This window comes from Balaenoptera ricei, chromosome 5 (assembly GCF_028023285.1).
Source record: "Balaenoptera ricei isolate mBalRic1 chromosome 5, mBalRic1.hap2, whole genome shotgun sequence".
Lineage (NCBI taxonomy): Eukaryota > Metazoa > Chordata > Mammalia > Artiodactyla > Balaenopteridae > Balaenoptera > Balaenoptera ricei.
This window is the reverse complement of record NC_082643.1, coordinates 65,597,985-65,625,006: the sequence shown is the minus strand read 5'-3', so window position 1 is coordinate 65,625,006 and position 27,022 is coordinate 65,597,985.

The following is a 27,022-nucleotide window of genomic DNA, read 5'->3' as shown; positions in this document are numbered from 1 at the left end:
CAGATTGTCAGCCTGCATTTTACAGTCTGATAGCTTCAGACAGCCGAGGGGACCAACCTTGTAACGTGCGGGAGATAGGGCTGTTAAGGTGGCTTTTAACATCCAATTAACCAGGCCAGCCACAGTGGGGTTGTATGGAAAATGGAAAGGCCAAAGACTTTCTTAGAGTTTTTTTTTTTTTTTTTTTTCTTGTGGTATCCTTATCTAGTTTTGGTATCAAAGTCATGCTAGCTTCATAGAATGAGTTTGGAAGTGTTCCCTCCTTCTCAATATTTTGGAAGAGTTTGAAGAGGGTTGGTATTAATTCTTCTTGAAATCTTTGGTAGAATTCTCCAGTGAAGCTGTCTGGTCTTAGAGTTTTCTGTGTTGGGAGTTTTTTGATTACTGACTCAATCTCTTTATTAGTTATTGTCTGTTCAAATTTTCTAGTTCTTCCTGATTTAGTCTTGGTTAAGTCATGTGTTTCTAGATGTATTTATTTCTTATAGGTTAATTTGTTGGCATGTAATTGTTTATAGTAGTCTCTTATGATTCTATATATTTCTGTAGTATCAGTTGTAGCGTCTCCTCTTTTATTTCTAATTTTATTTATTTTTGTCTTCTCTCTTTTTTCTTAGTCTAGCTAAAGCTTGTCAGTTTTGTTTAGCTTTTCAAAGAATCAGCTCTTAGTTTCATTGATCCTTTCTGTTGTTTTTCTGGTCTCTATTTCATTCACTTCTACTCTAATCATTATTATTCCCTTCCTTTTGCTAACTTTAGGCTTAATTAGTTCTTCTTTTTCTAGTTCCTTGAGGTGTAAAGTTAGGTTGTTTATTTGAGATCTTTTAAATTTCTTTTTTTTTTAATTTTAATTTTAATTTTATTTATTTATTTTTTAATCAGTCATCAATTTTATACACATCACTGTATACATGTCAATCCCAATTGCCCAATTAAATTTCTTAATATATGTGTTTATTGCTATAAACTTCCCTCTCAGAAGTGCTTTTGCTGCATCACACAATATTTGATATATTTCCACTTTCACTTGTTTTGAGACTTTTTATTTCTCTTTTGATTTCTTCTTTGACCCAATGATTGTTTAAACGTGTGTTGTTTAATTTCCATATATTTGTAGATCTTCTCACTTTCCTCTTGTTCTTTATATCTAGTTTCATACCACTGTGGACAGAGAACATAGTTGGTATGATTTTAATCTTCTTAAATTTGCTAAGATTTGTTTTGTGGCCTATCATATGATCTTTCCTGGAGAATGTTCCATGTATACTTGAGAAGAATGTGTTCTTCTATTGGATGGAATGTTCTGTATATGTCTATTAATACATATGTCTGTTTGTTGATTTCCAATGTTTCCTTGTTTATATTTGTCTGGATGATCTATTCACTGCTGAAAATGGGATACTGAAGCTCCCTAAAATTATTGTATTGTTGTCTATTTCTCCCTTAAGATCTGTTATTATTTGCTTAATATATTTGGTGCTTGATATAATTCTTTCTTTTGAGAAATGCAACATGGATTAGTTTAACTTGAGTTAGTGCATAAACAGATATTATAAAGTACTTTAAAGGAAATTATGACAGCAACCCCACATGGAGGGCATTTTTTTCCCTAATGAAATTGTTGATGATCATGGGTTTGATTCAGATTGAAGTTAGGTTATTTTATTACTCACTACTCGTCAACTCCAAACTAACTTTGAATTGCTTTTCCTTTGCTCCAGCTTCCTCTCAGGATGTTGAGATATAATGCCAATAACACTAATAATAAAGATAATACTTTAAAAATAGCCTCTACATGTGGAGGGCTTGTTTTGTGCCAGCACCTTCCTTTATACATATTTAATTTATTTTTTTCAACAATCTAAGGAGATAGATGTTTCATTAACCCCATTCTAAAGATGTAGGAAATTTAAATAATTTGTCTGATCTCATTCAGCTGATAAATGTTAGTGCTCAGCTCTAACCCAGCTCTTAACTACTACTATGATTATGACAACAACAACCGCTACTACTACTTACTGCTATTAACTATAACTACAATAACAATAACAGCTACTACTACTGCAATAGCTACACTATTGAGACTATGACTACTACTACTACTATTGCTACTACTGGAAATGAACACTTATCCATTGTCACTTAAAGCTCAGTGATAAAAATAATCTTGAATCAGATCTGAGGCTCTTTTATTAATGATACATCAATAACTTTTTATACTTTTCTATTGAGGTAACCCTAATGACAGGTGAAAATGAATAGAGGGGTTGGGCATTGCCCAAAACAATCCTACAGAAGACTAGAACTATCTCAATGTTTTGTTTTTCTTTAAAAACACTCAAATTTTTTTTTTCTGTAATAATAAATCTGTGTTGGTTTTAATATAATTAAATTTTCCCCTAATAGATTTTGAGTAAAGTTGACAGAATGAAAGCTGTGCCAAATAATCTAGTGACTGTATTTTCCTAGTATACCTAGGTGTGTGAGTTTGTGCACACTAGGCTGACAAACATTGATGCGTGATGGCAAATAATTGATTGGCTGCCTTATATAAAGAGCTAGAAGTTAATACCAGCTCAACCTTGAGTTCTCAGTTCAAATGCCATCTCTTCAAGAGAAAGGCTTCCTTGCTTCCCCTTAACCCCACAAGTAGGTCAGTCAATCTTCCATATCCCCCCTTCCTAGACACCAATTTTTCTGAAATATTACTAATCTTCAGCAGCTCATAAAGCTTTTGTAATTTTACAAAAAGTACATTACATGAAGGCAAAGATCATGTCTAGTTTTTCTCCACTGCTAAATTCCTGGGTTTAATACAGTGCTTGACACATAGTAGGCGCCTGAAACTGTCAAGTGAATGAATAAAGGAATGCATGAGCTTTCTTCGGAGTCAGCTCTCCTCTGCCTCAGCTGGGCGTGGATGTGAGCAGCATCTCTGGGCTTGGCAGTCTCCCTCTGTCCAGATCCAGTACAATTGGTAACTCGTTTATTAGTCATCTTTAGGGCATGAAGTTGTTCTCATATGTGATGTATCTGTATAAAGGGAAACAGGTATTTACATTTTAAAACATTAAAACTATAGCCAATTGGACAGGTGCCCATCTGGTTACCCTGTACTGGCTACTGATAACTTCTTAGTACAAGGTAGCACAGTCCCAGTATTCAGCAGCACACGTCTATACCTTGCTCAGGTGGTATGCGATATGGTGGGAGGTGGTTAGGTAGAGAGCATTGGTACCTGTCCATCTTCTATAGTAGCTGCTTCTCCACCCTTGCAACACTTGCTTTCCTAATGGGGTGCTTTTTGGGAATGACAGATTTACCTCCTTTGGCCAGTTGTTTTTTATAGAAACTGCAGGGAAAGGAGAATCCCCTGCAGGTTTCTCTATTTCTTTGGCCTAAAATTATTTTGGTCAGCCCATGCTGGGCTGTTTAAATAACACTGTGAAATTTTCACTTTTCTAGCACTAGGGGGGGATAGCAGTGTTCCACTAAGTGGATTTTTCGGATAACTGAAACTTATCCTGCTAAATTGCAAACTTAAAAAATTCTATAAACCTGCCTGCCTTTTAAACAGTATACTGAATATATTTTGATGGCTCATGGTCAGAAGTTCGAACATAGAATCATAGGATTTTAAAGCATGGTGGGCCTTGATGAAGACCATCTGGTTCAGATCCCTCATGATAGACAAGAAGAGAGTGAGGCCCAGAGAGCTGGCATGACTTTCTGAAAGCTGCACAGCAGGGCAAATAGAGACCTAGATGGAAATTCAGCCCTCAGCTCTTAGCTGAGTGCCCTTCCCATTGTCCTAGATCAGAGGTTCTTTAGGTATGCAGGGTTTTTCATCTCTTCAGTAAGTAGCTCTAAAACTACTATGTTTATTAAGTTGTTATTCCTGATTTTCCTATTCCCCAACCCCTAACCCCTGTATCCTTTCTAGTTGAAAAAGTCATATTTCATTTCTTGCTTTCATGAGGTACTTACCTCTTATTCTGTCTTCTTATTTGGGGTACCTCTTCAATAAAGTGGGTGGTCATAAGGACAGGAGTGTAGACTTAAAATTTTTTTTAACTAATTAACTTTACTTATTAGAACAGTTTTATGTTCACGGGAAAATTGAGTAGAAAGTATGGAGTGTGCCCATGTACCCCTGGAGTGGGGACATTTTTATACTTTCTTCTAGTTCCCACATTAGCACAATGTGTTGTGTGTAGTAAGCACTTAATAAAATAGTTGTTGATTGGTGGATTCTATCATCTAGTGGGCTGGCAAACCAAATAGTGAAGGTTGTTTGAAATCTCTTTTAAATGAGAGAACACTGTACTGTAATGAGGCTCTGAGGGAGGACCTGGCGGCCAGATTATAAATAAAGTGTATCAGCTTTGTGACATCAATTTGACTACTCCAGAGACCTTGCTTGCTTACTTCTGAGTTTTCAGGCCATTCTGGATGATTAAAGCCATTGGTTAAAAGAAGTATAACTAGTAGGAGTAACAATAAAAGTAATAACGATGATAATAATATTCTACATGAACAATGCTTTAAGCTGGGTTTGGGAGTTAGATTTTAGAACTAGTTGTGCCACCATAACACGGATAGGTCATGTTTACAGTTGTAACCTAGTATCTAGCCCAGGGCCTGGTTTTAACCTGGTGTCTACCACAGTTTCTAGTTTTAACCTGGTGACTATCACAGTACAGAGGAGGGGTTCTAACCTTTAGAGGAGGCACTGTCTGACTTGAATCCTGAAGAACAAATTGGAATTAACCAAGTAAAGGGAGTGGTTGTCTTTGAAAAGTACTTTACTCTGAGGGAAAATGAGTTACAAACTCAACTGGGAGAGAAAACCCCTTGAGAATGAGGGGACTGTAGTCTGTGACACCAGAGGAATAAGCAGAGATATTTCATGGAGGTTCTCAGAAATTTTCTAAGGAGCAGAAACTTTATCTGGAAATACAATAAGGAGTCATTGGAGCATTTAAGTTGAGAAATTACATGGTCAGAGTTGTTTTATAACGATCACATGGGCTTCATGATGGAAAATTTATTCATTCCACAAATACACATTGAGGATCTGCCTTGCGCTAGGCATTCTTCTACAAGGTGGAGATGAAGCTGTGATTAGTCAATTCCCAAATCTGAGGGAGCTCACATTCCAGTGCATGTTTATGTGTATCGTGTCAGCAGTGGAAGGGGGAACAAGTAGATAGGTATACTTACAATTTCAGATAGTGAGAAGGGATCTGAAAAAAACATAGAATAAGGCAGTAGAAAGTGGCTGGGGTAAAGGGAGTTTTGGGGTTGGATGATCAGGAAATGGGATGGGACTCTTTGAGACAGGACATATATTGGAAGACTGAGAGTGGGAAGACCAGGTAGAAGACTACAGATTTGCAAATGAAGGTGGCGAGAGGCTAAAGTAAGGTAGTGGTAGCAGTAATGGAGAAAAGGGGCCCATTACTGCCCAATACGGCAATATTTAAGGAGGTAGAACCTGTAAGACTTGAAGAACAGTTACATGTGAGAGGTGAATGTTAAGGAGGTGGCGATGATGATGGTATCAGCAGCAGCTGCCTCTGGACCGAGCCTTGCCTCCTGGTCCTTGGTCATGTTCTGCATGATGATCTGGTGCCCCATGCTGGCCTGTTAATCTTGGACATTTTGGAAAGCATGGTGGTGGCTAGGGATGGTTCACTTTTCTTTCTTGGAACTTGGAAGATTGAATTTTATAGCCCTCTTAAAGTTGCATGGGGTCACAGCCCATTCAAGCCAATGGGCTGTGAGTGCAAGTGACACATGTAGTTTTTGGCTAAAGCACTTAGTTATTATTGTGAGATCTTTCATTCAGTCTCTTACCCTGCTGTGTGGACCATAGGCTTTGTGTTAAGATGGCTGGGCTAAGAGATTCAAGCACCTGGGTCTCTGGGTATAGAAGTAGTTACCCGGAGAGATCCTTAGGTCTGAAGGGACTTTGTGTGAGCAAGAAATAAACTCCTGCATGTTAAACCACTGAGATTTTGGGGTGGCTTGTTACTGCAATATAAACTGGCTGGGTGGGGACCTTCAAGATGGCGGAGGAGTAAGACATGGAAATAACCTTCCTCCCCACAAATACATCAAAAATACATCTGCACATGGAACAAATCCTAGAGAACACCTACTGAATGCTGGTAGAAGACCTCAGACTTCCTAAAAGGCAAGAAACTCCCCACGTACCTGGGTAGGGCAAAAGAAAAAAGAAAAAACAGAGACACAAGAATAGGAACAGAACCTGCACCTCTGGGAGGGAGCTGTGAAGGAGGAAAAGTTTCCACACACTAGGAAGCCCATTTGCTGGTGGAGAAAGGGGGTGGAAGCTTCGGAGCCAAGGAGGAGAGCGCAGCAATAGGGGCGCAGAGGGCAAAGCGGACAGATTCCCGCACAGCGATAGGTGCTGACCAGCACTCACCAGCCTGAGAGGCTTGTCTGCTCACCCGCCAGGGCGGGTGGGGGCTGGGAGCTGAGGCTCGGGCTTCAGAGGTCAGATCCCAGGGAGAGGACTGGGGTTGGCTGCGTGAACACAGCCTGAAGGGGGCTAGTGCGCCACAGCTAGCCGAGAGGGAGTCCGGGAAAATGTCTGGACCTGCCTAAGAGGCAAGAGACCATTGTTTTGGGTGTGCGAGGAGAGGGGATTCCTTCCCTGTCTGCCCACAGAAGGCAGAGCACCGCCTAAACGAGCACCAGAGACGGTCACGAGCCACAGCTATTAGCTCAGACCCCAGAGACGGGCATGAAATGCTAACACTGCTGCTGCAGCCATGAAGAATCCTGTGTGCAAGCACAGGTCACTATCCACACACCCCTGGGAGCCTGTGCAACAAGCCACTGCCAGTGTCCTGTGATCCAGGGACAAGTTCCGCAGGAGAACACACGGTGCGCCTCAGGCTGTTGCAATGTCATGCTGGCCTCTGCCACCGCAGGCTCACCCCCCATTCCAATTATAACTACCGTACCCCTCCCTCCCCCCGGCCTGAGTGAGCCAGAGCCCCCTAATCAGCAGCTGTTTTAACCCCGCCCTGTCTGGGTGGGAACAGATGCCTGAGGGCAACCTACATGCAGAGGCGGGGCCAAAACCAAAGCTGAACCCCAGGAGCTGTGCGAACAAAGAAGAGAAAGGGAAATCTCTCCCAGCAGCCTCAGGAGCAGCGGATTAAATCCCCATGATCAACTTGATGTACCCTGCATTTGTGGAATACCTGAATAGACAGTGAATCATCCCAAAATTGAGGCGGTGGACTTTGGGAGCAACTGATTTGTTCCTGATTTTTATGTTTATCTTAGTATAGTTTTAGCACTTGTTATCATTGGTAGATTTGTTTATTGGTTTGGTTGCTCTCTTCTTTTTTTATTATTATTATTAAAAAAATTTTTTTTGATATTAATAATTTTTTAAAATTTATTATTATTATTTTTTCTTTCTTTTTTTTCCTCCCTTTTCTTCTGAGCTGTGTGGCTGACAGGGTCTTGGTGCTCTGGCCTGGTGTCAGGCCTGAACCTCTGAGGTGGGAGAGCCAAATTCAGGACATTGGAACACTGGAGACCTCCTGGCCCCATGTAATATCAATCAGTGAGAGCTCTCCCAGAGATCTCCGTCTCAATGCTAAGACCCAGCTCCACCCAACAGCCAGCAAGCTCCAGTGCTGGATGCCCCATGTCAGTCAACTAGCAAGACAGGAACACAACCCCACCCATTAGCAGAGAGGCTGCCTAAAATCATAATAAGTTCACAGATACCCCAAAACATACCACCAGGGACTTCCTTGGTGGCGCAGTGGTTAAGAATCTGCCTGCCAATGCAGGGGACACAGGTTTGAGCCCTGGTCCGGGAAGATCCCACATGCCGCAGAGCAACTAAGCCTGTGCACCACAACTACAGAGCCTGTGCTCTAGAGCCCATGAGCCACCACTACTGAGCCCACGTACCACAACTACTGAGGCCACCATCACCCTGATACCAAAACCAGAGAAAGATGTCACAAAAAAAGAAGACTACAGACCAATATGACTGATGAACATAGATGCAAAAATCCTCAACAAAATACTAACAAACAGAATCCAACAGCACATTAAAAGGATCACACACCATGATCAAGTGGGGTTTATCCCAGGAATGCAAGGATTCTTTAGTATATACAAATCAATCAATGTGTTATACCATATTAAGAAATTGAAGGAGAAAAACCATATGATAATCTCCATAGATGCAGAAAAAGCTTTTGACAAAATTCAACACCCATTTATGGTAGAAAGCCTCCAGAAAGTAGGTATAGAGGGAACTTACCTCAACATAATAAAGGCCATATATGACAAACCCACAGCCAACATCATTTTCAGTGGTGAAAACTGAAACCATTTCCTCTAAGATCAGGAACAAGACAAGGTTGCCTACTCTCACTACTGTTATTCAACATAGTTTTGGAAGTTTTAGCCATGGCAGTCAGAGAAAAAGAAGAAATAAAAGGAATCCAAATCAGAAAAGAAAAGTAAAGCTGTCACTGTTTGCAGATGACATGATACTATACATAGAGAATCCTAAAGATGCTAGCAGAAAACTACTGGAACTAATCAATGAATTTGGTAAAGTAGCAGGATACAAAATTAATGCACAGAAATCTCTTGCATTCCTATACACTAATGATGAAAAATCTGAAAGAGAAATTAAGGAAACACTCTCATTTACCATTGCAACAAAAAGAATAAAATATCTAGGAATAAACCTACCTAAGGAGACAAAAGACCTGTATGCAGAAAACTATAAGGCATTGATGAAAGAAATTAAGGACAGTACAAACAGATGGAGAGATATACCATGTTCTTGGAATGGAAGAATCAACACTGTAAAAATAACTCTACTACCCAAAACAATCTGCAGATTCAATGCAATCCCTATTAAATTACCAATGGCATTTTTCACAGAACTAGAACAAAAATTTCACAATTTGTATGGAAACACAAAAGACCTTGAATAACCAATACAATCTGGAGAAAGAAAAATGGAGCTGGAGGAATCAGGCTCCCTGACTTCAGACTATACTACAAAGCTACAGTAATCAAGACAGTATGGTACTGGCAAAAAATAGAAATATAGATCAGTGAAACAGGATAGTAAGCCCAGAGATAAACCCACACACATATAGTCACCTTATCTTTGATAAAGGTGGCAAGAATATACAATGAAGAAGGGACAGCCTCTTCAATACATGGAGCTGGGAAAACTGGACAGCTCCATGTAAAAGAATGAAATCAGAACACACCCTAACACCATACACAAAAATGAAATCAAAATGGATTAAAGACCTAAATGTAAGGCCAGACACTATCAAACTCTTAGAGGAAAACATAGGCAGAACACTCTTTGACATAAATCACAGCAGGATCCTTTTTGACCCACCTCCTAGAGAAATGGAAATAAAATTAAAAATAAACACATGGGACCTAATGAAACTTAAAAGCTTTTGCACAACAAAGGAAACCATAAACAAGACAAAAAGACAATCCTCAGAATGGTAGAAAATATTTGCAAATGAAGCAACTGACAAAGGATTAATCTCCAAAGTATACAATCAGCCCATGCAACTCAATATCAAAAAACAAACAACCCAATCCAAAAATGGGCAGAAGACCTAAATAGACATTTCTCCAAAGAAGACATACAGATTGCCAACAAAACATGAAAGGATGCTCAACATCACTAATCATTAGAGAAATGCAAATCAAAACCACAATGATGTATCACCTCACACTGGTCAGAATGGCCATCATCTAAAAGTCTACAAACAATAAATGCTGGAGAGGGTGTGGAGAAAAGGGAACCCTCTTACACTGTTGGTGGGAATGTGAATTGATACAGGCACTATGGAGAACAGTATGGAGGTTCCTTAAAAAACTAAAAATAGAACTACCATATGACCCAGCAATCCCACTACTGGGCATACACCCTGAAAAAACCATAATTCAAAAGGAGTCATGTACCACAATGTTCATTGCAGCTCTGTTTACAATAGCCAGGACATGGAAGCAACCTAAGTGTCCATTGACAGATGAATGCATAAGGAAGATGTGGCACATAAATACAATGGAATATTACTCAGCCATAAAAAGAAACGAAATTGAGTTATTTGTAGTGAGGTGGATGGACCTAGAGTCTGTCATACAGAGTGAAGTAAGTCAGAAAGAGAAAAACAAATACCGTATGCTAACACATATATATGGAATCTAAAAAAAAAGGTTCTGGTGAAGCAAGGGGCAGGACAGGAATAAAGACACAGACGTAGAGAATGGACTTGAGGACACGGGGAGGGGGAAGGGTAAGCTGGGGCGAAGTGAGAGAGTGGCATGGACATATATACACTACCAAATGTAAAATAGCTAGTGGGAAGCAGCCGCATAGCACAGGGAGATCAGCTTGGTGCTTTGTGACCACCTAGAGGGGTGGGATAGGGAGGGTGGGAGAGAGACGCAAGAGAGAGGAGATGTGGGGATATATGTATATGTATAGCTAATTCACTTTGTTATACAGCAGAAACTAATGCAACATTGTAAAGAAATTATACTCCAATAAAGATGTTACAAATAATAAAGAAAGAAACTAGCTTGTTCTTGCTAATACAAGCATCTTGAGTTTAATATGGCTGTGGGATCACCAGGTGGAGGTGCTCTGTAGGTAGATATATAGGGCTGGCATATAGTAAAGGTCTGGAATGAGGATATAGAGTTGTGAGCCTTTCACGGGTATATGGTATTTGATGGAAATCAATGAGATCAAACAGACGAGTGAGCAGTGAAGGCTGAGGACAAAATACCAGGAAAAACAAAATTTAAGGGGAGGAGAAGAGAAAGAGAAACCCACACATACAAAAATGGAGTGGCCAGAGACGTAACAGGAGTATTAGATAGAGTGGTGTGAGTTTGGAGAGGTGAAAAGGGAGGGACAGTACAAACAGTGGTTGCTCCCAAGTTCCTCAATAAGCAAGGCTTAGGGGCCGCAATACGGTTGGAAGAGAGCCTGGTGGTCTTATCTTGATTGCATCTGCAGAGAAAACTGTGTTTTTCTTGACCTTGTATGTCAATCAAAGTTGAGGGAATTGATGAAAATCATGGGGAAGAGCTTATCTCTCGCTCCCATCTCTCTTGTTGCTACTGCTAGGTGCGGGACACATTATGAAGGAAGTATTGCAGAAGTTTCCTCATTCCCTTAATACATATTTATTCAGTACCTATAATGTACCAGGCATTCCTCTAGACATGGGGCATATATCAGGGAGTAAAATAAAATCCTTGTTCTCCAGGTACTCCTCATCATTACAGACAAACAAATACATATACAGCATTTCAGGTGATGGTAAGTACTAACTTGGGAAGTTAAACACAGTCAAGTGACAGAGTATGACAAGACAAGAGATAACATAAGGTATTCAAGGAAATATGACACTGACTATTCGAGCAGAGACTTCAGATGTGGTAGAGAGTGCACCTGGGGAAAGAGTGTTCCAAGCCAAAAAACAGCAGTGGCAAAGGCCCTGAAGCAAGGTTATGCTTGGGAAGATGTTTGGGGTATAGCAGGGAAGACAGTGTGGCGGGAGCAGAGCGAGCCGGGGAAGAGTGGTAGGAGGTGATCTCACAGAGGCTGTGAAGACCAGTGCATGTGGGCCTGGTGGGTCTTGAAAAAACTATGGTTTTTATTCTGAATGAAATATGGATCTTCTGGAATGTTTTGAGTAGAGAAATGACCTGAAATGACTAACATTAAAAAAGTTACTCTGGTGGGTCTTTGAGGAGGGAAATACAGGGGTTAAGGGTAAAAATGGGCAGTCTGATTAGAAGATGATTGCAAAAATCTGGATGATGCTTAGACTAGGTTAACAGTGGACGTGATAGGAAGTGGCTGGATTTGGCTATATTTTGAAGGTGGCACCAATAAATTTGCTGGATGTAGGAGGAAAGAACAGAGTCAAAGATAATTTCAAACTTTTTGGCATGAGCAACTGGACAGATGGAATTGAGATATATATATATATATACACACACATATATATATATATATATATACTTTTTTTGTTTTTGTTTTTGTTTTTTTTTTTTGTTTTTTTTGGAGAGAGGGTTAACTGTAGGAGAAACAGTTAAGAGGGGAAAAATTTAGTGTAACTTCTGTATATGTTAAATTTGAGATGCCTGTTAGCTATCCAAGTGGCAGTGGAGACACAGGTAGAACTTGAGGAAAGGTCATGCTGGAAATATTAACTGTGAAGTTGCCAGTTTATAGCTGGATCCTCATCCTGGGGGCCAAATGAAGAAAGTATTTCAATGAATAAGGAATAATAAGTTCTGTTATATGCTGCTACTATATGAGGTTAGGTGAGAGTTGAGATATGACTATTGTTAGGATGGAGATTAAGAGTAGGTACAGTGAAATGGTGGAGACAAAAGTCTGGGTCAAGAGAGCATTGACAGAGAGGAATTTGACACTGCAGGTATAAATAACTTAAAAAAAATTGAGATTTGCTATAAAGGAGAGCAAAGAAATGGTACTTAGAGAGGAATTTCAAATCTGGAAGGGATTTTATGAAAGATAGGTGATATTATCATATGTTTGTTTACTGATGGGAGTAATCCAGAGGGAAAATTCAATGATATAGGAGAGAGGGGGTACAAAATCCTTGGTTAAGCAAGAGCAGAAGAAATCCAAAGTACAAATCAAGGGGTTGGCCTCTGAAGGGGGTGTATATGGTTCATCCATTTTAACAGGAGGGAAGGAGGAGTATATAGGTATAGATGCAGGCTGGTTTATGGCTGTAGGAAGATGTGGATCTCTTCTGACTACCTCCGTTTTCTCAGTGAGTAGAAGTCAGGTCATAGCTGAGAGAAAGGATAGCAGAAGAGGTGTTGGAAGTTTGAGAGAGAAAAGAAGATATGGAATATTCCTCTGGTGAGTGGGAGGCTGAGAATGGGTTGGGGAAATATAATATGCATGTCAAGAAGCAGTAGAGATTGTAGTCATAAATTTGAAGCAAGATGAATCAGCATAATTATGTGTTCTCCTACCCAGTGGCTTTGGTGCCTGTGATTCAGGTGCAGGTTCAGAGTGGTGTTTGCAATTATCAGGGTTGGGGTAAGGGAGGTTAGGGCATGTGCAATATAATGATAATAATGATAAGTTGTGGAGTCTAGGCTAGGGTGAGGAGGGCAAGTGAAAACATGGATGGGTTCAAATACATTGTTGGAGTTGGGGTGCTAGAGGGAGTAAGCCTGAAGGTTAGCAGATGGAGCTCAGAGAATGGGATACTCGAAATTGAGCCAATGGAAGCAGTGCAGTCATTTGAAATGACAGTATGTATAGAAAAGAAGGAAGCTGAAGTGGGGTGGAAGATCAGATCGTTGTAGCTGAGAAGGCAATGAAACTAAAAAGCCAAGATATTGAAAGGAATTCCAAGTGGACACTGAACTCAGCAAGAGCAGTGGTGGAGAGTCACTGTGAGTCAGGTGCTGCATATTTAAGAGATGAAGAGAATTAACCTGTGGATCTGCAGGTAAATACAACAGGGAGGATGAACAAGATGATAGAAGAATGGTAGCATGACTTTGAAGGAGTCGGGATTTATGGCATTGAGGGAGAAACATCTGAACCTCATGTAACACCTTGAGTATATCTTCATGATGCTATCTTATTCTGCATTTTGATTTAGTCTGTGCCTTTTTTCTGTCTCTTTCAGAAGCCCCATCTCTTCACTAAACTGTGAGTTCATTAGGCACAGGAACCTGTGTTCTCATTTTTAACCACCACAGTGCCCAATCTATAGCAGGCAATTACCATTTGTTGAATAAGATTGCACCAAATATGGAATTTTTTTTTAAAGTTTTTTTTTTTTGATGTGGAACATTTTTAAAGTCTTTATTGAATTTGCTACAATGTTGCTTCTGTTTTATGTTTTGGTTTTACGGCCGCGAGGCATGTGGGATCTTGGCTCCCTGACCAGGGATCGAACCCGCACCCCCTGCATTGGAAAGCGAAGTCTTAACCACTGGACTGCCAGGGAAGTCCCCAAATGCAGAAATTTAAAGATCAAATGGCTAACAACCTCAGAGGATATAATTTTGAAATGAAATTTACACCTAGGTTTATTGTGTATACTAAAAACATAGCACTGTCAGCTGATCATGTGGTTCCAACTGTTTCTGCTGTTCCAAAGACATTAAAAAATAAAATTTGATCATAAATATTGCAAAGAAAAGCCTGGGGCCATTCTATTTGCATGTAAAGATGCTATTTCCTTGTTTTTACGCTTCAGGAATAAAAACGTCTGGGAAGGAGAAGACATTTTCTAGCTTTGACCATTTTCGGAACCCCTTAGATATTTGTTCATCCAGAATCACTCTTTAAAAGCTAAAGAATAGTTAATTTTTACTTTGCAGAAGGAGCTATACCTCTGTTTTACCATGCCTAGGGCAAACTGGGCAATGCAAAAACAGTATTCTTGAAATTTTCCTCATTGTGTAATGGCATTGTATACGATGAATAATAAACATCACAAGAAAAGAGAAATTTTGATTGAAACTGTAAACTCAACTTAGATTTGCTTCCATAACTTATTTCTGCAGCATCTAAGTGTAAATTGTAAGGATGAAGAACTGTTTTATGTGATGTCCAAAATTGCCTTTTGAAAACCATGATGCAGTGTCAGCACTTTGGTTCTACCATTGACATAGGTAATGGAGAGAGGCTATCTACCACACACTATTGCTTTCCGTGGGTAATTCACATTCTCCTTGTGTCTTTCAATTACTGCTGGCAAAAATGCATAACTAATCAACTTAGATCAAAGATACTTGATTTGTACTCTTCCTTTCTCATCTCTGTCACATCTTACTCTCTGTCTTCTTTCCCTCTCCTTCCTCTTTTCCTAGACACTCATAAACCAGAATCATTTAAAGATAATAGCTCCTTCAAAAATGCAGCTCCATAGGATTTAATTAAACCTTAAGTCCCAGACTGGCCTGGGGAGGCTGAAGTAGTGCGAGATGAATCTTTGTTCAGAGTGAACATGGGATTCTAGTGGCCTCAAGGTGTCAGAGACCAAGTGTATTAAAAGAGAGATTTGGCTTGTCGCTGCTTGTATGAACTCAGTGAGTTAAACAGTGGGCTGCAGAGTTAGCAGTCCTCCCTTTTGAGTGACCTTGGTTATGACAGTGTCCTTTCTTCCTGCTTCATTATCTGCGAAGTGGACTTTGAATACCAACCTTAAACTCTGTTGTTGCTTAGAAAGCAACTTTTTATTTTTTTAATTTATTTTTTACTTTTTGGCTGTGCCATGTGGCATGTGGGATCTTAGCTCCCTGAACAGGGATCGAACCCGCATCCCCTGCAGTGGAAGCACAGAGTCTTAACCACTGGACCGCCAGCGAAGTCCCTAGAAAACAACTTTTTAAACCTTGATCCCTAATATTTTCTTCTTTGGTTTACAAAGTCTAAATAACTATATGGGGGATATTTCTGTTGTTGCAGATAATTAGGTAAAGAGGAAAGAGATTGTTTTGTTAATTGGTATCCCATGTTCCATCATATCTTCTAGGGTCCTGGAGTAAAGTAAATTAAAGTGCATTAAGATGGAAGTTACTATACCCCTTCCATAAACTTAGAGCAAACGGCTCATGCAAATTACTATTCTTAAAAAAATGTCCTGGCTGGAAGAATTATTGTAATAGCTAACATTGACATAATGCTTACTATGTGCTAGAGACTACTTAAACAATTAATATAGAGTAACTTATTTATGCCTCACAACAATTTTCTGTGATAGATGCTGTTAATTATTGCCAATTTATAGACAGAGATAGCAAAGTTAAGTAATATGATCAAGGATCCCAACAGCATGTGTATTAGTCAGTGTTCTTCAGAGAAACAGAATCAATAGGATATATGTATAAAGAGATTTATTGTAAGGAGTTGCCTCACGTGATTATGGAGGCTGAAAAGTCTCAAGATCTTCATTTGGCAAGCTGGAGACTCAGAGGAACTAGTGGTATAAGTTCCAGTCTGAAGGCTGGCAGGCCCAAGACCCAGGAGGAGCTTATGTTTCAGTTCAAGTCCATAGTCTGGAAAAAAACAATATCCCAGTTTGAAGAACATCAGGCAGGAGATGTTACTCTTACTCATGGGAGGGCCAGCCTTTTTGTTCTATTCAGGCCTTCAACTGATTGAATGAGGCCCACCACAGTAGGGAGAGCAATCTGCTTTACTTGGTCTACTGATTCTAATGGCAATTTCATGCAAAAACACCTTCACAGACACACCCAGTATAATGTTTGACCAAATATCTGGGTATCCCATGGCCCAGTCAGGTTGACACATAAAATTAACCATCATAGCATGTAAGTGACTGAGCCAGGATTTGGGTCCAGGCAGTTTGGCTCCAGAGCACATACATTTGGCCTTTACTTTTAACCTCTCTAAGCCCTTAGAGATCCTTACTGTCACCTACTCAACATGAAAGTCAAGCAATGCCCCTGTTCAGACTTTAACAAAGATTTTATAATTTTCAAAATTACAAATACCTAACCTCTTCCCACAAACAACATGTCATGATGCTAGGGGGATCTTACAAAGAGTGAGAGATTGCTACTAGAATATTTGACCTTATTCCTAGGACATATTATTTTGTCCTTTAATATTTCAAATTGGCCAAAACTAGATCCTTGGTTGCCTCATACCAAACCTCAAACATTCTAGATTGGATATTTCATAAACCACAAAAGGAAAAACAGACATTCTTTACTTTTCTCTCCTAGATCCTTATGCACAGAGAACTGTAACCGTGCCACAGGTCTGAGGGCTGGGACTTCCTTCCTGATCCTGCTCTTCTGGAAATAAAACACTGCATGAAAGAGGCAAAGACCCTACTCACCTACTTTACGGTGAGGGATGCTGTCAATACATAAGTAAGTAAACATAATACTATATAATTGAATGTGGGTTAGAGATAAAAGTTCTGTGACACCAGTTGAACTGGGAAAAGGAAGAGAGATGGAAGGTGTGAGTGAGGTGGCTATTAACATAAGAGAATCAGAGAAGGCCTCTCTAGAGCAGGTGACATTTGAATGAAAAAAGGGAGTGAGGCAGGAGACCATCTGTGGAAAGAACCTTCTGCATGACAACTGTGTAAGTCAAAGCCCGAGTCGGAGTATGCTTTGAGTGCTTAAGGAATAGCATGATTGGAGTGAAGTGAGCAAGGTGCAGAGAGGAAGGTAATGAAACCAGAGGAGCAGCCAGGACCAGGTGATGTACGGGCTTTTGGTTAATGGAAAAGACTTTGGATTTTGTGATGGGAAGACATTGGAGGGTTTTGAGTAGGAGAATAACATGATATGGCTCACACTTTAAGGGATCCCTATGGCTGCTGTAAGAGAATAGTTACTTGGGAGCAAATGTGGAAGCAGGGAGACTAATCATGAAGCTATTGCAGCGATGGCTTGGGCAGGGTGGGTAGCAGTGGAGGTGGTGAGAATTATTTGGATTTGGGTTATATTTTGAAGGTAGCATGAGGAGCCTTGTTGATGGATTCTTTGTGTGGTGAATATTAGACCATTGTACAAAGACTTAAAACTTAGCAGATTTGCGTGCAAAAGAGTGGGTTGGACTGAGTGGTATCTAAGGTCTATTTCTCCAACACAGTGATTTTAATCACATTTACTACATGCTCCCTGAGATATAACAACACTCAACTATTTTATCAGCTGCAGTTAAACTTTATTCTTTCCGTATCTAAGGCTCAGAATATCTTCTTTGATCCAGGGTGATTTTTAATAGCAACATTATTAGTCCACCAAAACAGAAGCTGGTGAAAGAAAATGAATGAATTTTCATTGTATTCATGAAAATGGCAAGAAAATGTACAAAAGATTACAAAAAAAGTTTTGAGGGTGTGTATCTTTTAACTGAATATGGGAGAAAGAAACTCATGAAGAAGAGAAAAAACATATAAAATAATATGAAAATGTCCCTCAGGGAAGGACCAAAGAAAGGATTATTTCATTTAGCGGCATCTGCAAAAAATTGCCTGGCTTTATATCAGAAAAAAGTCCTGATAATCCAGTTTTAAAAGTGCTTGCTCCATATATTATGCATGACATTTACAGGCTGCCAAATTTCTAATTGAGCTGGTGATTAGAAGACAATGCAGCACCTCCTTTTCTCTTTCTTACTTTCTTGGAATCAGCATTGCCTCAGCTCTCGTTCTTCTGAATGTCTCATGAAAGTCAGAAACAAAGAAAGCAGTGAGAGAGAGACATGCATCAAAGAGTTGATTTGGTTAAAGAGAAATACCTAGCGGGAACGTGCAACAGCTAAGACAGGAAGAGGTGGCAGAGGGGAGAAAGAGAACAAGAAGAGTCAGGAAAGAGTGGTTTTACCTGCAGTGTGTGAAGGTCGCAAAAGTGTCAGATATCAACAGTACCTGGGTTAATTGCCCCTGACACCAAATGAATTAAGCTCTGTTCGATTTGCAGGCAGCTCTGAAGAGAGATGGCTCATTTTCGACCTGCATGTGTATATCATGTTACTTAATTGGCCTATCAAAGCATGAGGGCTGCTGTGAGGCAGCAGTGGGGTGGGGGGGGGGGAGAATGCGTGGTGTGTGTGTGTGTGTGTGTGTGTGTGAGAGAGAGAGAGAGTGTTAAAAGTGATAATTTATTATGATTGCTTTCCATGCTCACCATAATAGGCCACTTCTGAGCAATCAGGTTGTGCTCCTGCAGGACTTGGGGTGGCACAGGTAGGCATTATTTAATTCATCTGTGAGAAAGTGAGCAACAGAGGGAGATAAAGTGGGTATTAATCAGAACTGTATGAGATTTGAGATGGTTGCATCTAAATCAATTCAAGAAATCGTCTGGGAAATCAACTCCCTGTTTTCAGCTGGCTTACACATTTTATTTTGGTGGGGGGATATTAGAAGCTTTTTTCAATCACATCTTCCCAGTTTGGTTCATCCTAATAAACTCTAGAAAATTCATAAGTCAGGATGAATTTGCTCTGACTGGAATTTCATTCCACAGTCTCTGAATACTGATGACCAGTAAGTGTTGCTGGGATGTTATCTGTTAGCCCAAGGCACTTCTGAGCTTGTTCTAGGTGCTAGCAAGGATTTCTCAGTACCTCCTGAGTCACAGGATATGGTTATGCCAGTTTGGTAGCTATGATCTGGTCAGTACAGGTGACAGAGCAAACCTGAAACAGGGGATAAAATGAAGAACCAGGAATGAAATGCCACGGTATCTTGCTCTGAGCTTAATGTGCAGTATGGAAGCAGATTAATTAAGGAACATTTCCCTTGACTTTTGATTATGGACTACAAGAGATATTCTCACTGGCCTTGAAAGAATGTTTTGAAGAGGAACCCTATTAGTTTGGAACATACCAAAATTGAAGAATAAGAAGATAAATGCTGTCCGTCAGTCCTTAGCCTTTGACCACAGCAGTGGCACCCATACCTGAGCTCGCTTAGTTCCATCCACATGTGGACCCCAGATTTGAGAAGCCCTGCTTCTCAAAAAAGTTAAAAGTTAACTTCTGCCACTTTAGGTTATCCCCACTTGGAAATACTCAATTGTAAGGGGGCACCCAGATAATCCAGAATGTGCTTACATTGTTTTTGAAAGATCATTGAGGGACTTCCCTGGTGGCACAGTGGTTAAGAATCTGCCTGCCAATTCAGGGGACACGGGTTCAATCGCTGGTATGGGAAGATCCCACATGCCGCGGAGCAACTAAGCCCGTGTGCCACAACTACTGAGCCTGCACTCTAGAGCCTGTGAGCCACAACTACTGAGCCTGCGCTTTAGAGCCTGTGAGCCACAACTACTGAGCCCGCGTGCCACAACTACTGGAGGCTTTGTGTCTAGAACCCGTGCTCCGCAACAAGAGAAGCCACCACAATGAGAAGCCCTTGCACCGCAATGAAGAGTAGCCCCTGGTCGCTGCAACTAGAGAAAGCCCGCGTGCAGCAAAGAAGACCCAACGCAGCCAAAAATAAATAAATAAATAAGTTAATTAATTTTAAAAAAGATCATTGAAATGAAAACATGCACTGCATAATCATAATACCTGAAGATTTCCCAAAAACATATCCATGGATTCCGAGGAGTCCTTGAGAAGAGGCACTTGGCTGTAGGATTCTTCTAAAATAAATCCTGGGGCATGTAAGCTATTCTTTGGGCGTTATTTGGTAGGATATCTGGTAGGCAAATGTATTCTGTAGGGTCACCTGGGTGCTGTGAGTTGATGTTCCAATGCACTTAATGCATGCCCTCCCAGGGTCCCCATCTTTCCACCCTCTTTTGTTCCAAGGGACCCAGAACAACTAATGGGCCATCTCATATGGCCTAATATATATAAAAAATAGTTTGCTCAGGGTTAATGAAAGGGCTGATAATTTCTAAGATAAATTTACAGGATTCAAAGATTTTGAAACATGGTTTCAAATTAATAAAAATAAGAAGATTCGTATGAGATGAAACATTTGTTTATCTGAATATGAAAAGATTCTAATCAAGGGACTGGTGATAAAGCCTAAATTACAATGTTTGGTTGCTAAATCCTGCATCCATACCAGAATTGCAAAGCACCTCTTCCCAATTGGTTGATCTTTTCAAATTGTCTCTTTTGGCATGTGTGTTGCTTACAGACCTCAATAAAAATGATTAACGTATATCAGCCAGTATATATTTTTGTAAATGTGTTTATTTTGAAAACACACATTGTTTTCCCAATGCAACATCTTGGGCCATACATAAATCAAAGTTGCTTAGTATGTTACAGACTCAATGGGCTACTGGGGATTTTAATGGACCTCTAAGCCCTGTTGGGTTCATCTTTCTGTGTTTAAAAAAGAAAAAAAAGAGAGAGAGAAAGAAAGAAAGATCTTGATCTTCATCTTATCTGGGAGAGGAGAGTAGAAAGGAACCAGAGACGAAGGCCTAAATTCACCTTTTGAGAAACGCAAGCAACAGAAGATACAAGACATAGCTCCAGATATTGCAGAATAAATGGCTCTGTTGTGTAAAGGTTAAGGAAAGAGAAAGAAATGGTTTTCTCAGAGTTGCTTGCACAGGTCTGCCCTCCTTAGCCTTCTTTCTCTGGGAATTCTAATGCTTTGTCCCATTTGGAGATGCCAGTGCTATTCTGGGTACACGTTGAGGTAGAATTAGTTCCATTCCCTGTCCAGTGGCCCTGGTCTCAGCTAGGCAGGCCAGATTCAGAGCCAGGGGAAGGAGGCAGAACATACTTGGCGATAAAGGTGGGAAGCACAGGAAGGAGAGGTCTGTCAGTGGCCGGGAGCATCAGCCAGAAACCTGTTTGACAAAAATAAAGCACGAAAGCTGGAGCTGATTTTCTTCCTTCAGGCGTTATTGCGTCCCACCAAATCCTGAGCTGTCAGTGTCTCTTCTGAGTGTGTTTCCATTCGCTTCCAGATAGCAAGTCCATTTCCAAGACAGGCCTTTGCATTACTACTTTTCATGTGTTCCTGGTTGATGAATAGTGTTAAAAACAATAAAAATGCTTTTAGATATATCATGAAAGTAGGATACTAACAATAGGTAGGCTTCATTAGTTGAGCTCCTGTTTTCATAATATCCATGAATAACTGAGCTCAGAGTGAAACTCTTTTTTATTCTACCCAGAGCTCTGATGTGGAGATGTAAAGTGCCTTCTATACTCAGTACTGCATGTTAAACTGTTAAAAAAATTCTGTTGCTTCTCTTAAATCCACATCTTTTGCAAAGAAATCTGAACCCTTTCTTTTTCTTCTTATTCTGGAAGATGAAGATAGAACACAGTCCTTGTGATCCATCACATATGATCAGCTCCTATTTTATCCACCTGTGAAATATCACTTTGTGGCTTCACTGGGGAAGTGGGAATAGCAAGGGGGGAAAGCCGCGGGGGGGTGGGGATTGTGGTGTGATGAATTGGGCAATTGGGATTGACATATATACACTGATGTGTATAAAATTGATGACTAATAAGAACCTGCTGTATAAAAAAATAAATAAAATAAAATTCAAAAATTAAAAAAACAAACAAAACAACTAATACTAAACTTTCTTTGGGTTATTTGTATGGAAAAAAAAAAAGATTGCCCTTCATTTGCCATAGGGGTGTTGCCAGTCTACATTCTCTGTACCATTTATGATATATATTCAAGAAAAATACAAACTGACTTTAATATTAATTGAAGAAAAATTATAAACAAGAACATAAATTCTATGCAAACACTGAAAATCATTCTAGAAGTATGTATATAAATTGTAGATTTTCCAAGGTTGGTATTACCTGAACCATGTTTACTCTTCATTGGAGCTGTAAAGCATATGAAGACACAGAAATATGTATATTTTAAAATTGATTATTTCATGTTTTTTCCTTGATGACCTAAAGAGAGTCCGTATTGATAGGCTAGAAGCGCACATTTTAACAGTAGTTAATAAAGTCTGTTGCACCTACAGACACTTTGCCTACAGGATTATTGACCCCATTTACTCCCAATGTGTTTCTCCAATTCAATTCAATTAGGAATATTTAGGAAAATGATTCAAAGTGAAGAGCTAATAAAAAATCTCTTCACATGCTGAATTATAGGGACAGTGAGACAAGATGTGTTTTTATTAAATGAAAGATTATCTAGACAAGACTTCCCATGATTTTATAGGATCAGAATTCTAGTTGGTATTTAATTTTGTGACTTTACGAAAGATCACTTGGCCTTATCACCTTGTCATTCCTATCCTCAAATACTTGCAATAGCTCCCTGTTGCCTGGAATAGGTTGAAACTCTCACTGGTAATCTGACGTCTCTCTGAACTTACCTATCATTATACTCCTTTTTTTAATTTAATTTTTATTTTATATTGGAGTATAGTTGATTTACAATGTTGTGTTTGTTTTAGGTGTATAACAAAGTAATTCAGTTATACATATACATAAATCCATTCTTTTTCAGATTCTTTTTCCATATAGGTTATTACAGAATATTGAATAGAGTTCCCTATGCTATATGGCAGGTCCTTGTTGATTATTTTATATATAGTAGTATGTATACGTTAATCCCAAACTCCTAATTTATCCCTGCCCCCCACATTTCCCCTTTGGTAACCGTAAGTTTGTCTTTGAAGTCTGTGAGTCTGTTTCTGTTCTGTAAATAAGTTCATTTGTATCATTTGTTTAGATTCCACATAAAAGTGATATCATATGATATTTGTCTTTCTCTGTCTGACTTACCTCACTTAGTATGTTAATACTAAGTCCATCCATGTTGCTGCAAATTCCTTCTTGTGCTTGGCATCATAACCTCAAGGAACACTCAGTATTTGCTAAGCTTACCATTCATGTTCCTCTCTTGGAGTGTTTTTTTTTCTTTTTATCTTCATGTTTTCCCTTCAGCTTTAGAACCCCCTTTTACTCCATTTTCCATGCTGAAATCCTACTTTAGGACCCAACTCAAGTGTATCACAAAAAAATATGATTCAGTACTCTACTTGGAATGAATTGTTTTCTTTCCTTCACTCTTTTAGCACACTGGTTCTTGATCCTGGCTATACATTAGGATCTACTGGAGGATTAAAGAAAAGTACTGATGCTTGAGTCAAACCTCCTTACCTACATTTCTGTGCACCGAATTCTCACTTTAAATCTGAACAATGACCAGCAGTGACATTTTACTTTTTACCCAATCCTTTCTAGACACATGTGGGTAGTATCTCCTTTCAAGGGCATCATGAAGGTACCTGCTGATATATCAAAGTGAGTTAGGATGTGAGTGAATGGGGGCAGCTCACTCCCTTGGGTCAAGTGGTTGTATGGTCAGGGCACTCAAGGTGGCTGTTCTCTTGCTCTCTGTACATCCCCTACATGACCAGTGCCTGCCTCCCCTGTACCCTACTCACATGATTGACCTTTCTACATACTTGCCCCAGGCCTCAGCTAGTGATTGTTCTTATCCAGGGAGCAGTGAGGGGCGTGCCCCTCAGCTGGTATCCCTGGTAACCAACGAGCCAACCTGACAAAATTCCCCCCCATAACCGGTAACCTCCCCTTGCCCCTGGGAGTGAAGACGGCTGCCAGGTCCTGCCTGCTGTCTGCCACACGCAGTGGGGTGTTACTCCAGGACCTTGCTTCAGACATGTAAGCTCCCCCTATTCATTAAACCATTGATGTCTCTGTTACTGACTCCAGGATATTTCTTTGGTCTTGAAGCTGGGCAAGTACAGGTCTTGTAGGCCTATGGGGTACAGCTCAATAGTGGAGGTGAGAGAAATCTTTGATGCAGCTGCCCCTACCTGCCACTGCTGTACCAGCCAGGTGAATGTGCTTATGTCATGATCTGTGAGGTACATGAAACTGTGGGTAGACATATATGACATGTTTGTGGAAAATCAAGCCTGAGCAGTCCTGCTGCAGAGCCTATGCAGATTAGTTGGAAGTCTCCTGCTACAGTGGTTCTGTGGTTCACTAACTGTAACTCGTAAGTTTACAATTATTTTATTGTTTGGTAGCACTTTTTTTTACACTGCAGTAAACCCTTTTGTGTTTTCTTATTCATGTACAGGCAGTGAACCACACAGTTCTACCACGTTCCCCTAGCTGAGTCACTCTCCACAGCTCCTGATGGGTACTTTACGTTTCTTTTATCCTCATACTTTCATTGCTCCCTCCCTACTCCTCACTCTTAGCTGATGGCCTTGCTCCCTACTTCCCCAAGAAAGTATGAGGGATCAGGAAAGGACATCCTCATTCTCTCTTACCAATCCACCGAATCTCTGCTGTAGACTCTGTTTCCCTTCCTGTGGCACAGGCCCAGCTCAGGTCATACTCCCACTCATGTAGCTAATCCTGCCTTTCTTCCCTCTTTTCAAGGATTTGCTTCTGCCATTTGCCCTTCTCTTCTTCTTCTTGGTTATGATCTTCTGTACTGGGTCATCTGCCATCCTAAAAAATAAGTTCTCCCTTGACCCTTCATTTTCTCCATTAACCTTTTGTGGCAGCCTTAGAGTGTGCTGGCAGAAGTCCTACTAAAGGGAATGTTCTTGACTGAGGGCCCCAACTGCTGAGCTTTGGAATCTATTCTACCTTTGCAGTGAGTCAGCGCTTCCTGTAGACTGCTCCCCGCCAATGACTGAGTTTGGCAGGGATAACTAATACAGATCCCTTCCTGGTAGACACAGGACTCCTTTGCTGGCCACTTCTGGCTTAAGAACTGATGGCTTTGTTGAACTTTTGGTGGACTGCATGGCTACCTAGGAGCCTTTCACTCAACTCTCTCTTCTCTCTCCTTCACTCAGTGTCAGACTTGCATTGTTGTCTGACAGCTCTCCCCACCAGCTCTAGCTCCCTCTCTATCTCCTTTCACATAGGCATTACCCCTAATAAAATCTTTACATGTTTAATCCAGGCTTGGAGTATAATTCGTGAAGGACCTAGACAAACACACCTCCTCAGTTTCTCTAAGTTCTAAAGTGGAGGGGCAAACTGGCACAGGTGGGTACCAACCTATAGAAAGAAAGAAGTAGGCAATGATGGGAATTGGAGAAGGTGTGCAAGATATGTGATCCCATATGCTGTGCATAACAGAACTCTGATTTCTTTCCTCTTTCCCAGTTAGACTCCTTAGCTTTGCCCCATCAGACTATTCCCAAAGAGCAGCCAGAATGATCTTAAAAAAATTCAGATCATATATTCACCTGCTCAAACCTTCCAGTAGTTTCCCATCACATGTAGAACAAAATTCAAAGTCCTCCTAGTGGCCTATAAGCCAATGTGGAAAGGCCTCTCTGGCTTCATCTCCTGTAACTCTCCTCATCCTTCTTCTCCAGCAGCCTTCATACCTGTGCTATCCCTCAAACACACCAAGCTTGCTCCCACAGTCAGGTCCTTATACCTGCTCTTCCTGCTGCCTGGAACTCTTGTCCCAGGTTTTCCCATGGCTCATTCCCTCACGTCATCTTTCAGATCATCTCTTTAGTGAGGCTTTTCCTGATTATCCTGTTGATAATTGGAGCCACTTTTATTCTCTTTCCCTTTATCCTGCTTTATTTTCTTCTAAGCATGTGTATCCCCAACATTATATTATGTATCTGTTTTTACAACTGTCTGTCTCCAATTAAAATATTAGTGCAATGGGAACTGGGACTTTGTCTTTTCCATTGCCGTTTCCTCAGTAACCAGACTAATGTCTGGCACACAGAAAGCATTCAGTATTTATTGAGTGAATTAATTCTGGAACATGAAGCATACATGCCAGGGGAATAGAGATAGGAGGAAGGGAAATAGTATGGATTGTTTATCAGGATCTGTCTCCAGATAGCTTTTTTTTTTCTTTTCCCTTTTTTTTGTATTATAAGGACATCTACTCACCACAGACAGAAGAAAGTTCCACTACACGAACACCAGTCATACAGTGCTAACAGTACGCTAAAGGGTCAATTTCCCCCAGTTCTTCATTAAACAGCTTTGTGTGTCACTAGCCTCCTGGTTGCAAAGGTTGCAAATTTACTTTGAGTAACGAACGTGTAGGAGCTGGGGCTGGGTACTGAGTGGACCTGGCAATGCTGTTCTTGGGTCTTGGTTGGCTTCTTCCGGTCCGGCTTTTTGTATTGTGTCAGTGACGCAAACCAGATGTCTTTGGATGCCCAGAGGTCGTATGGAAAGAGACAGAGGCAACAGGCTCAGCCCAAGCTTTTTAAGGCAGCCCTTCTCTGTGTGGCTGGAGTGTGAGGAACACAGCTTTCTGCTGGGTAATGAGAAGAAGACATTCTAATAAAGACTCACATTTGCAACATCTGTTTCATTTGGGTAATTTTAGATGGCTAAAACCCACATCTCAGCGTGAGGAGAGCTCCTATCATCTTACAAATGATTGCTGCGATGTCTCAAAGCACCCACCACAGTAATTAATAGACTGAAAGGGCTAAGAAGAAACAGGGCCTTTATTGA